A 12,500-nucleotide genomic window follows, 5' to 3' on the forward strand; every position below is an offset into this window, starting at 1 on the left:
TTCGACTTCCAGCGGCCGGCGAGCTCGCGCACCCGCCCGGCACATCCGGGAGGCCGTGCGCACGAGCCAAGTGGCCGAAAATAGCCCCCGCCGAGCGGATCGGCTGTTTATAAGCACCGCGGAGGTGGTCGCGGCCTCCCGGATGTGCCGGGCGGGTGCGCGGGCTCGCCGGCCGCTGGAAGTCGAATGAGGCGCCGCGACCACCTCCGCGGTGCTTATAAACAGCCGATCCGCTCGGCGGGGGCTATTTTCGGCCACTTGGCTCGTGTGCACGGCCTCCCGGATGTGCCGGGCGGGTGCGCGAGCTCGCCGGCCGCTGGAAGTCGAATGAGGCGCCGCGACCACCTCCGCGGTGCTTATAAACAGCCGATCCGCTCGGCGGGGGCTATTTTCGGCCACTTGGCTCGTGCGCACGGCCTCCCGGATGTGCCGGGCGGGTGCGCGAGCTCGCCGGCCGCTGGAAGTCGATTGAGGCGCCGCGACCACCTCCGCGGTGCTTATAAACAGCCGATCCGCTCGGCGGGGGCTATTTTCGGCCACTTGGCTTGTGCGCACGGCCTCCCGGATGTGCCGGGCGGGTGCGCGATCTCGCCGGCCGCTGGAAGTCGAATGAGGCGCCGCGACCACCTCCGCGGTGCTTATAAACAGCCGATCCGCTCGGCGGGGGCTATTTTCGGCCACTTGGCTCGTGCGCACGGCCTCCCGGATGTGCCGGGCGGGTGCGCGAGCTCGCCGGCCGCTGGAAGTCGAATGAGGCGCCGCGACTGTTAGAGATTTGCTCACTCCAACTTATTTTGCAAGAACGAAACAGGAGACAAGCAAGTTCTTTTGTACACCTGCAGGTGGAGAGTCCATTCGTCGCTGTCTGAACAGCGATTATCGAATGAAGTCTAAAAGTCTCCTCCCTGCAAGGGCATATTTATTAGGAGGAACAGAGTGGGGGTGGGAGTGGACAGGTTTGGTGAACCCCCGGCCTCTGATAAGATCAGAGCAGGGGGTGTTTTACACTATTGTGGGAAACAGACTCTGCATTGTGAGGGCCAGACGTGATTGATTTAATTATTACATTGTGAGGGCCAGACGTGATTGATTTAATCATTACATTGTGAGGGCAAGACAGGATTGATTTAATCATTACATTGTGAGGGCCAGACGTGATTGATTTAATCATTACAGTCTACATTCCAACATAATCATAGGATCAAACTAACCTGAAAACCCTAACATCTCCCTCCTGATTTATCATATGATTATGCCACCCCAAACAACAACGATAAGCAAGAAAAAAACATATATACGTATAATGAAGAAAGTAGTATGGTAAAAATAAAAACAACAAACAATGATAACAACACTTTCCAGTGAAGATGAGGCATTACCTCAACACCCCAGATCAAACTTATTGTGTAAGCGAAAAACCTGCTGGCCAGATGTTATTAGCAGGAAAATTCTTACACGGCCCCGTTGCCACAGGCGGCCAGAATGCTATGAATAACAAAAAATAAAAAGAAAAACACAGAAACAGTACATCATTGTATCCATCACTTGCGAAGCATTTTCGATGGTCAAATCATCAAGTTTCTGTAAAACATGCTCAACAGAACAGCATCTACGCAATCCATGTTTCATCATCGTCATCACATCCGTCATTTCTAAGGAGTTGTATATGAACCTGGGCTACAGTAGAGGACACAAACTTCGACACAGCAGACTTCAAACATGGGATAACGCAGGTCGTAAACGAGCACAACACCACCAGCACAACAAGCACAGGAGACAGCAATTTCAAAAGCAGTTGCCACCAGTTGCCAGAGAAAAACCACGAAAAGAAATCAAACTGATGTGGGACCTTGTCATTAGACATGGCCTGCTGTAAGTTCTTCAGTGAATTCATGGCGTCGTTGATGTGGGTGTCATTTTCTCCTGGTATGTATGTGCAACAGGAAGTCCCAATGATGTGGCACACACCACCTTGTGCTGCCGTCAACAAGTCCAGAACCATCCTGTTTTGCAAGACCATCAGTCTGATAGCCTGAATCTCTCTATTTTGTCCATCGTTGACTTGCAGCGAGAGATTCACAAAGGATTGAAAACGATAGTTCAGTGTCTCGATGAAGAGCGATAGTTTCCCAACCCCAATCTGAGGGAAGAGCGCAAGGACAACTTTGTCTCCGACGGACCATACTTTATGGTCATCTGGAACGTTCGCACCCCAGACAGGGTCATGAGGGTCAAAGGTTGCATCTGCTCTGCGTCGAGTCCAGAAGAGTTGTGTGCTCCTGTCAGCTGATGATGTCATATCCTGTAGGTGTGGTCTGTCACCCACACTGGTGCACACACTCCTGTCCAGTTGGCGGGCAGCATCGGATAAACCACCTGAAATGGCTCTCTTATCTTGACACTCATCGGTGATGTCCAGAGCTCCCATCCAGTTTCCTCCTGGAGAGCAGTCGTCGTTAATGCAGACGTGGGTCTTGTTACCTTGGATGTAACATGTGTAATTCACTCCAGCTGGTCTCTCTGTGTAGGCCACTTGTGGTATTGTTTGTCCTTTAACAGTCACATTGAGATTTGCCCAGAAGTGTTCATCATAGGCACCGTGTTTCGCTTCAGTGACATTCATTGCTCTGGCCTCCAAGCGAACTTGCGTGGAGGAAGGCGGGAGTTTCGAACACACATAGCACGCCTCCTGTGTGTGAGCTCTCACAGTGAACCTGAGGGTTGTCCACCTGTGAGGGGGAGAGATCAGGCGGCAGTAAATTTGCATTGGACACATCTTTCAGTTTGAGCGTCCTGATTAGATAATCTGCCCAGGACTGCTCTTCATCTGTTGCTTGCAACTCTCGTAGTCAATTGTAGTGCCCATTTAACTGGCAAATAGGAGTTTTTTTTTTTTTTTTTTTTTTTGAAACAAGCTCTACAAAAAAAAATGTTTGTTTTGTTTTGAAAATGTTTTGAATATGAATCAAATCCATATGTTGTATAAAGCTGACTGACCTGCCCCACTATCCCTCCTCTTGAGCCATGTGACGCGCACCATGGCTCAATATTGCAGCCCATTTGCATAGGTTCTTTGGTAGGGTAGGTCATTTATAGATGCCATTCTCTAATCTTGCCCCTGTTTTGACAACTAGCTTAGCAAGTAAATGGATGGCCTCCCCGAATGGGGAGCGACTCAGCTAGCAAATGATTAGACATTTTCACTTTGTTGTAGTTTCTTTAGTTACTTTTCAATCGTTTTCTCATTGTTTATCACAAGAATCTTAGAAATTTGAATACAAATCAAAACGTATGTTTTATTTTACTCAATTGTATGATTTAGAGAATCCATATGTAGTAAAGTTTTGTAGTACTACATATGATTTCATCATCATTTAGTTTGACTTTCTTTCCAAAACGCTTCTTAATTTCTCAGTTCACACATCTTCTACATGTGTTACTGGTTCTCCATTTTTTTTCTAGTTAATTATCAATCCAAAAGCTACGTGTTTCTTTCTAACATTCAACCTGCTCAAAATCACTCTTTCATCAAAGTCGCTCTACTAATTTTCCATAGTAGTCGCCAACGACTTCAACCATTCAACCTTTCATTCAGGCAATCATTCATCAATGCTCATCATATGTATCTCACACAATCTCCAAAAAGGAGTCTTCCTATCACATTGGTCCCAATTCATCCAAGCTCACCACACAACACTCATATATCACTTTCAACTCAGGTTTCCTGGTAGAACAATCCACCAATTCAAAAAAAAAAACTCAACTAAAACAAACAATTGGCAAATTAATCTGAATTTTTCTTTGTTTTTAAATTTGAAGAACTCAATCGCTCAGATTTAGCTTGCAATTAGAATTTTGCATAATCTTATAACACAACCAATCAATTATTCCTATTAAATGTAGCATTGCAAAATCTTAAATTCACAATTTAGCTTCTTCCAATTCCTGAAAGCATGTTCTGTCATTTTTTTTTTTTTTCGAATTTCTCATGTGGGCTCGACACTTAACATGCACTAGTGTGGATTAGTTTCTGCTTGCAAACAGATTTCTCTCTTTTTCCTCTCATTTTTATCTTTCAAAATCATTTCTGTTCTGCGGTGCAAATTGGATAGACCACAGTCTAGCAATTTTTTTTATACTAAAACTTTAGCCAATGTTCATCATTTTAACATATACGCACACACATGCACAGCTCTCGCACGCAAAAGGTAGTTCCCAGCACCAATGATTCGTCACAGGCTGGCCATTTCCTGTGGTCGATCATGAGCTGGTCCCTCCCATGCACACGAGGACAGCACATTCTAATTTTATTTATTTATTTTCTAGAAGCAAGTTGCATTTCTTTACCACTTGAACTCTCAACTTCCTTTCTACTCCATACTTTTTCTTCCACTTCGGCATATATTGCATATAATTAAGAAATCTACTTGCCATGAACTTCTCGTTTTAAAGAAGAGCAGCGCAAGAGATTTACCGTTTTTATTTCCCATATTAATTCTAGTAGTTTTAGGTTATACAATCTCTTTGTCTCAAAAATATTATTATTATTATTATTACTATTATTACTTATTTATTTATTTAACTATTGCTTTGAGGATCCTCAATGCAGGTTTAAATTGACCTTTCAACAAATTACTAGCCTGTTTTATTGCCATGGATCAACGCTAGAACTGCTTTTTAGTCAATTTATCCTACCAGTCACACTCTCAATCACACAACTCCAGCGCTTTTTTAGGCCTCATGGCTCGGACAAACCAAAGCCGTATCTCATAGCTCGGATAAACCAAAGCCGAATCTCATAGCTCGGACAAACCAAAGCCGAATCTCATAGCTCGGACAAACCAAAGCCGAATCTCATAGCTCGGACAAACCAAAGCCGTATCTCATAGCTCGGACAAACCAAAGCCGTATCTCATAGCTCGGACAAACCAAAGCCGAATCTCATAGCTCGGACAAACCAAAGCCGTATCTTTAGCGCTTTAACTTACTTGTCCCCTGGTTCGTTGCACCGCCGGATCCCGTCAATCCACCTCTGTCAGACGAAGGCAGACCTAAGATGCTGGCCCAGCGAAGAATTCTCTTCCCAGGACTTTCTTTTCCAGGTCCTCCTAATGGACGCTGGCTTGTCGACAATGCAGCACGTCCTCCTTCGCCGGTCAGATGGTGGGTATGAGGATCCCGGGTTTCGGCACCAAAATGTTAGAGATTTGCTCACTCCAACTTATTTTGCAAGAACGAAACAGGAGACAAGCAAGTTCTTTTGTACACCTGCAGGTGGAGAGTCCATTCGTCGCTGTCTGAACAGCGATTATCGAATGAAGTCTAAAAGTCTCCTCCCTGCAAGGGCATATTTATTAGGAGGAACAGAGTGGGGGTGGGAGTGGACAGGTTTGGTGAACCCCCGGCCTCTGATAAGATCAGAGCAGGGGGTGTTTTACACTATTGTGGGAAACAGACTCTGCATTGTGAGGGCCAGACGTGATTGATTTAATTATTACATTGTGAGGGCCAGACGTGATTGATTTAATCATTACATTGTGAGGGCAAGACAGGATTGATTTAATCATTACATTGTGAGGGCCAGACGTGATTGATTTAATCATTACAGTCTACATTCCAACATAATCATAGGATCAAACTAACCTGAAAACCCTAACAGCGACCACCTCCGCGGTGCTTATAAACAGCCGATCCGCTCGGCGGGGGCTATTTTCGGCCACTTGGCTCGTGCGCACGGCCTCCCGGATGTGCCGGGCGGGTGCGCGAGCTCGCCGGCCGCTGGAAGTCGAATGAGGCGCCGCGACCACCTCCGCGGTGCTTATAAACAGCCGATCCGCTCGGCGGGGGCTATTTTCGGCCACTTGGCTCGTGCGCACGGCCTCCCGGATGTGCCGGGCGGGTGCGCGAGCTCGCCGCCCGCCGGAAGTCGAATGAGGCGCCGCGACCACCTCTGCGGTGCTTATAAACAGCCGATCCGCTCGGCGGGGGCTATTTTCGGCCACTTGGCTCGTGCGCACGGCCTCCCGGATGTGCCGGGCGGGTGCGCGAGCTCGCCGGCCGCCGGAAGTCGAATGAGGCGCCGCGACCACCTCCGCGGTGCTTATAAACAGCCGATCCGCTCGGCGGGGGCTATTTTCGGCCACTTGGCTCGTGCGCACGGCCTCCCGGATGTGCCGGGCGGGTGCGCGATCTCGCCGGCCGCTGGAAGTCGAATGAGGCGCCGCGACCACCTCCGCGGTGCTTATAAACAGCCGATCCGCTCGGCGGGGGCTATTTTCGGCCACTTGGCTCGTGCGCACGGCCTCCCGGATGTGCCGGGCGGGTGCGCGAGCTCGCCGGCCGCTGGAAGTCGAATGAGGCGCCGCGACCACCTCCGCGGTGCATATAAACAGCCGATCCGATCGGCGGGGGCTATTTTCGGCCACTTGGCTCGTGCGCACGGCCTCCCGGATGTGCCGGGCGGGTGCGCGAGCTCGCCGGCCGCTGGAAGTCGAATGAGGCGCCGCGACCACCTCCGCGGTGCTTATAAACAGCCGATCCGCTCGGCGGGGGCTATTTTCGGCCACTTGGCTCGTGCGCACGGCCTCCCGGATGTGCCGGGCGGGTGCGCGAGCTCGCCGGCCGCTGGAAGTCGAATGAGGCGCCGCGACCACCTCCGCGGTGCTTATAAACAGCCGATCCGCTCGGCGGGGGCTATTTTCGGCCACTTGGCTCGTGCGCACGGCCTCCCGGATGTTCCGGGCGGGTGCGCGAGCTCGCCGGCCGCTGGAAGTCGAATGAGGCGCCGCGACCACCTCCGCGGTGCTTATAAACAGCCGATCCGCTCGGCGGGGGCTATTTTCGGCCACTTGGCTCGTGCGCACGGCCTCCCGGATGTGCCGGGCGGGTGCGCGAGCTCGCCGGCCGCTGGAAGTCGAATGAGGCGCCGCGACCACCTCCGCGGTGCTTATAAACAGCCGATCCGCTCGGCGGGGGCTATTTTCGGCCACTTGGCTCGTGCGCACGGCCTCCCGGATGTGCCGGGCGGGTGCGCGAGCTCGACGGCCGCTGGAAGTCGAATGAGGCGCCGCTACCACCTCCGCGGTGCTTATAAACAGCCGATCCGCTCGGCGGGGGCTATTTTCGGCCACTTGGCTCGTGCGCACGGCCTCCCGGATGTGCCGGGCGGGTGCGCGAGCTCGCCGGCCGCTGGAAGTCGAATGAGGCGCCGCGACCACCTCCGCGGTGCTTATAAACAGCCGATCCGCTCGGCGGGGGCTATTTTCGGCCACTTGGCTCGTGCGCACGGCCTCCCGGATGTGCCGGGCGGGTGCGCGAGCTCGCCGCCCGCCGGAAGTCGAATGAGGCGCCGCGACCACCTCTGCGGTGCTTATAAACAGCCGATCCGCTCGGCGGGGGCTATTTTCGGCCACTTGGCTCGTGCGCACGGCCTCCCGGATGTGCCGGGCGGGTGCGCGAGCTCGCCGGCCGCCGGAAGTCGAATGAGGCGCCGCGACCACCTCCGCGGTGCTTATAAACAGCCGATCCGCTCGGCGGGGGCTATTTTCGGCCACTTGGCTCGTGCGCACGGCCTCCCGGATGTGCCGGGCGGGTGCGCGAGCTCGCCGGCCGCTGGAAGTCGAATGAGGCGCCGCGACCACCTCCGCGGTGCTTATAAACAGCCGATCCGCTCGGCGGGGGCTATTTTCGGCCACTTGGCTCGTGCGCACGGCCTCCCGGATGTGCCGGGCGGGTGCGCGAGCTCGCCGGCCGCTGGAAGTCGAATGAGGCGCCGCGACCACCTCCGCGGTGCATATAAACAGCCGATCCGATCGGCGGGGGCTATTTTCGGCCACTTGGCTCGTGCGCACGGCCTCCCGGATGTGCCGGGCGGGTGCGCGAGCTCGCCGGCCGCTGGAAGTCGAATGAGGCGCCGCGACCACCTCCGCGGTGCTTATAAACAGCCGATCCGCTCGGCGGGGGCTATTTTCGGCCACTTGGCTCGTGCGCACGGCCTCCCGGATGTGCCGGGCGGGTGCGCGAGCTCGCCGGCCGCTGGAAGTCGAATGAGGCGCCGCGACCACCTCCGCGGTGCTTATAAACAGCCGATCCGCTCGGCGGGGGCTATTTTCGGCCACTTGGCTCGTGCGCACGGCCTCCCGGATGTGCCGGGCGGGTGCGCGAGCTCGCCGGCCGCTGGAAGTCGAATGAGCCGCCGCTACCACCTCCGCGGTGCTTATAAACAGCCGATCCGCTCGGCGGGGGCTATTTTCGGCCACTTGGCTCGTGCGCACGGCCTCCCGGATGTTCCGGGCGGGTGCGCGAGCTCGCCGGCCGCTGGAAGTCGAATGAGGCGCCGCGACCACCTCCGCGGTGCTTATAAACAGCCGATCCGCTCGGCGGGGGCTATTTTCGGCCACTTGGCTCGTGCGCACGGCCTCCCGGATGTGCCGGGCGGGTGCGCGAGCTCGCCGGCCGCTGGAAGTCGAATGAGGCGCCGCGACCACCTCCGCGGTGCTTATAAACAGCCGATCCGCTCGGCGGGGGCTATTTTCGGCCACTTGGCTTGTGCGCACGGCCTCCCGGATGTGCCGGGCGGGTGCGCGAGCTCGACGGCCGCTGGAAGTCGAATGAGGCGCCGCTACCACCTCCGCGGTGCTTATAAACAGCCGATCCGCTCGGCGGGGGCTATTTTCGGCCACTTGGCTCGTGCGCACGGCCTCCCGGATGTGCCGGGCGGGTGCGCGAGCTCGCCGGCCGCTGGAAGTCGAATGAGGCGCCGCGGCCACCTCCGCGGTGCTTATAAACAGCCGATCCGCTCGGCGGGGGCTATTTTCGGCCACTTGGCTCGTGCGCACGGCCTCCCGGATGTGCCGGGCGGGTGCGCGAGCTCGCCGGCCGCTGGAAGTCGAATGAGGCGCCGCGACCACCTCCGCGGTGCTTATAAACAGCCGATCCGCTCGGCGGGGGCTATTTTCGGCCACTTGGCTCGTGCGCACGGCCTCCCGGATGTGCCGGGCGGGTGCGCGAGCTCGCCGGCCGCTTGAAGTCGAATGAGGCGCCGCGACCACCTCCGCGGTGCTTATTAACAGCCGATCCGCTCGGCGGTGGCTATTTTCGGCCACTTGGCTCGTGCGCACGGCCTCCCGGATGTGCCGGGCGGGTGCGCGAGCTCGCCGGCCGCTTGAAGTCGAATGAGGCGCCGCGACCACCTCCGCGGTGCTTATAAACAGCCGATCCGCTCGGCGGGGGCTATTTTCGGCCACTTGGCTCGTGCGCACGGCCTCCCGGATGTGCCGGGCGGGTGCGCGAGCTCGCCGCCCGCCGGAAGTCGAATGAGGCGCCGCGACCACCTCTGCGGTGCTTATAAACAGCCGATCCGCTCGGCGGGGGCTATTTTCGGCCACTTGGCTCGTGCGCACGGCCTCCCGGATGTGCCGGGCGGGTGCGCGAGCTCGCCGGCCGCTGGAAGTCGAATGAGGCGCCGCGACCACCTCCGCGGTGCTTATAAACAGCCGATCCGCTCGTCGGGGGCTATTTTCGGCCACTTGGCTCGTGCGCACGGCCTCCCGGAGTTGCCGGGCGGGTGCGCGAGCTCGCCGGCCGCTGGAAGTCGAATGAGGCGCCGCGACCACCTCCGCGGTGCTTACAAACAGCCGATCCGCTCGGCGGGGGCTATTTTCGGCCACTTGGCTCGTGCGCACGGCCTCCCGGATGTGCCGGGCGGGTGCGCGAGCTCGCCGGCCGCTGGAAGTCGAATGAGGCGCCGCGCCCACCTCCGCGGTGCTTATAAACAGCCGATCCGCTCGGCGGGGGCTATTTTCGGCCACTTGGCTCGTGCGCACGGCCTCCCGGATGTGCCGGGCGGGTGCGCGAGCTCGCCAGCCGCTGGAAGTCGAATGAGGCGCCGCGACCACCTCCGCGGTGCTTATAAACAGCCGATCCGCTCGGCGGGGGCTATTTTCGGCCACTTGGCTCGTGCGCACGGCCTCCCGGATGTGCCGGGCGGGTGCGCGAGCTCGCCGGCCGCTGGAAGTCGAATGAGGCGCCGCGACCACCTCCGCGGTGCTTATTAACAGCCGATCCGCTCGGCGGGGGCTATTTTCGGCCACTTGGCTCGTGCGCACAGCCTCCCGGATGTGCCGGGCGGGTGCGCGAGCTCGCCGGCCGCTGGAAGTCGAATGAGGCGCCGCGACCACCTCCGCGGTGCTTATAAACAGCCGATCCGCTCGGCGGGGGCTATTTTCGGCCACTTGGCTCGTGCGCACGGCCTCCCGGATGTGCCGGGCGGGTGCGCGAGCTCGCCGGCCGCTTGAAGTCGAATGAGGCGCCGCGACCACCTCCGCGGTGCTTATTAACAGCCGATCCGCTCGGCGGTGGCTATTTTCGGCCACTTGGCTCGTGCGCACGGCCTCCCGGATGTGCCGGGCGGGTGCGCGAGCTCGCCGGCCGCTTGAAGTCGAATGAGGCGCCGCGACCACCTCCGCGGTGCTTATAAACAGCCGATCCGCTCGGCGGGGGCTATTTTCGGCCACTTGGCTCGTGCGCACGGCCTCCCGGATGTGCCGGGCGGGTGCGCGAGCTCGCCGCCCGCCGGAAGTCGAATGAGGCGCCGCGACCACCTCTGCGGTGCTTATAAACAGCCGATCCGCTCGGCGGGGGCTATTTTCGGCCACTTGGCTCGTGCGCACGGCCTCCCGGATGTGCCGGGCGGGTGCGCGAGCTCGCCGGCCGCTGGAAGTCGAATGAGGCGCCGCGACCACCTCCGCGGTGCTTATAAACAGCCGATCCGCTCGGCGGGGGCTATTTTCGGCCACTTGGCTCGTGCGCACGGCCTCCCGGATGTGCCGGGCGGGTGCGCGAGCTCGCCGGCCGCTGGAAGTCGAATGAGGCGCCGCGACCACCTCCGCGGTGCTTATAAACAGCCGATCCGTTCGGCGGGGGCTATTTTCGGCCACTTGGCTCGTGCGCACGGCCTCCCGGATGTGCCGGGCGGGTGCGCGATCTCGCCGGCCGCTGGAAGTCGAATGAGGCGCCGCGACCACCTCCGCGGTGCTTATAAACAGCCGATCCGTTCGGCGGGGGCTATTTTCGGCCACTTGGCTCGTGCGCACGGCCTCCCGGATGTGCCGGGCGGGTGCGCGAGCTCGCCGGCCGCTGGAAGTCGAATGAGGCGCCGCGACCACCTCCGCGGTGCTTATAAACAGCCGATCCGCTCGGCGGGGGCTATTTTCGGCCACTTGGCTCGTGCGCACGGCCTCCCGGATGTGCCGGGCGGGTGCGCGAGCTCGCCGGCCGCTGGAAGTCGAATGAGGCGCCGCGACCACCTCCGCGGTGCTTATAAACAGCCGATCCGCTCGGCGGGGGCTATTTTCGGCCACTTGGCTCGTGCGCACGGCCTCCCGGATGTGCCGGGCGGGTGCGCGAGCTCGCCGGCCGCTGGAAGTCGAATGAGGCGCCGCGACCACCTCCGCGGTGCTTATAAACAGCCGATCCGCTCGGCGGGGGCTATTTTCGGCCACTTGGCTCGTGCGCACGGCCTCCCGGATGTGCCGGGCGGGTGCGCGAGCTCGCCGGCCGCTGGAAGTCGAATGAGGCGCCGCGACCACCTCCGCGGTGCTTATAAACAGCCGATCCGCTCGGCGGGGGCTATTTTCGGCCACTTGGCTCGTGCGCACGGCCTCCCGGATGTGCCGGGCGGGTGCGCGAGCTCGTTGGCCGCTGGAAGTCGAATGAGGCGCCGCGACCACCTCCGCGGTGCTTATAAACAGCCGATCCGCTCGGCGGGGGCTATTTTCGGCCACTTGGCTCGTGCGCACGGCCTCCCGGATGTGCCGGGCGGGTGCGCGAGCTCGCCGGCCGCTGGAAGTCGAATGAGGCGCCGCGACCACCTCCGCGGTGCTTATAAACAGCCGATCCGCTCGGCGGGGGCTATTTTCGGCCACTTGGCTCGTGCGCACGGCCTCCCGGATGTGCCGGGCGGGTGTGCGAGCTCGCCGGCCGCTGGAAGTCGAATGAGGCGCCGCGACCACCTCCGCGGTGCTTATAAACAGCCGATCCGCTCGGCGGGGGCTATTTTCGGCCACTTGGCTCGTGCGCACGGCCTCCCGGATGTTCCGGGCGGGTGCGCGAGCTCGCCGGCCGCTGGAAGTCGAATGAGGCGCCGCGACCACCTCCGCGGTGCTTATAAACAGCCGATCCGCTCGGCGGGGGCTATTTTCGGCCACTTGGCTCGTGCGCACGGCCTCCCGGATGTGCCGGGCGGGTGCGCGAGCTCGCCGGCCGCTGGAAGTCGAATAAGGCGCCGCGACCACCTCCGCGGTGCTTATAAAAAGCCGATCCGCTCGGCGGGGGCTATTTTCGGCCACTTGGGTCGTGCGCACGGCCTCCCGGATGTGCCGGGCGGGTGCGCGAGCTCGCCGGCCGTTGGAAGTCGAATGAGGCGCCGCGACCACCTCCGCGGTGCTTATAAACAGCCGATCCGCTCGGCGGGGGCTATTTTCGGCCACTTGGCTCGTGCG

Source organism: Syngnathus scovelli, chromosome 14 (genome assembly GCF_024217435.2).
Source record: "Syngnathus scovelli strain Florida chromosome 14, RoL_Ssco_1.2, whole genome shotgun sequence".
Taxonomy (NCBI): Eukaryota; Metazoa; Chordata; class Actinopteri; order Syngnathiformes; family Syngnathidae; genus Syngnathus; species Syngnathus scovelli.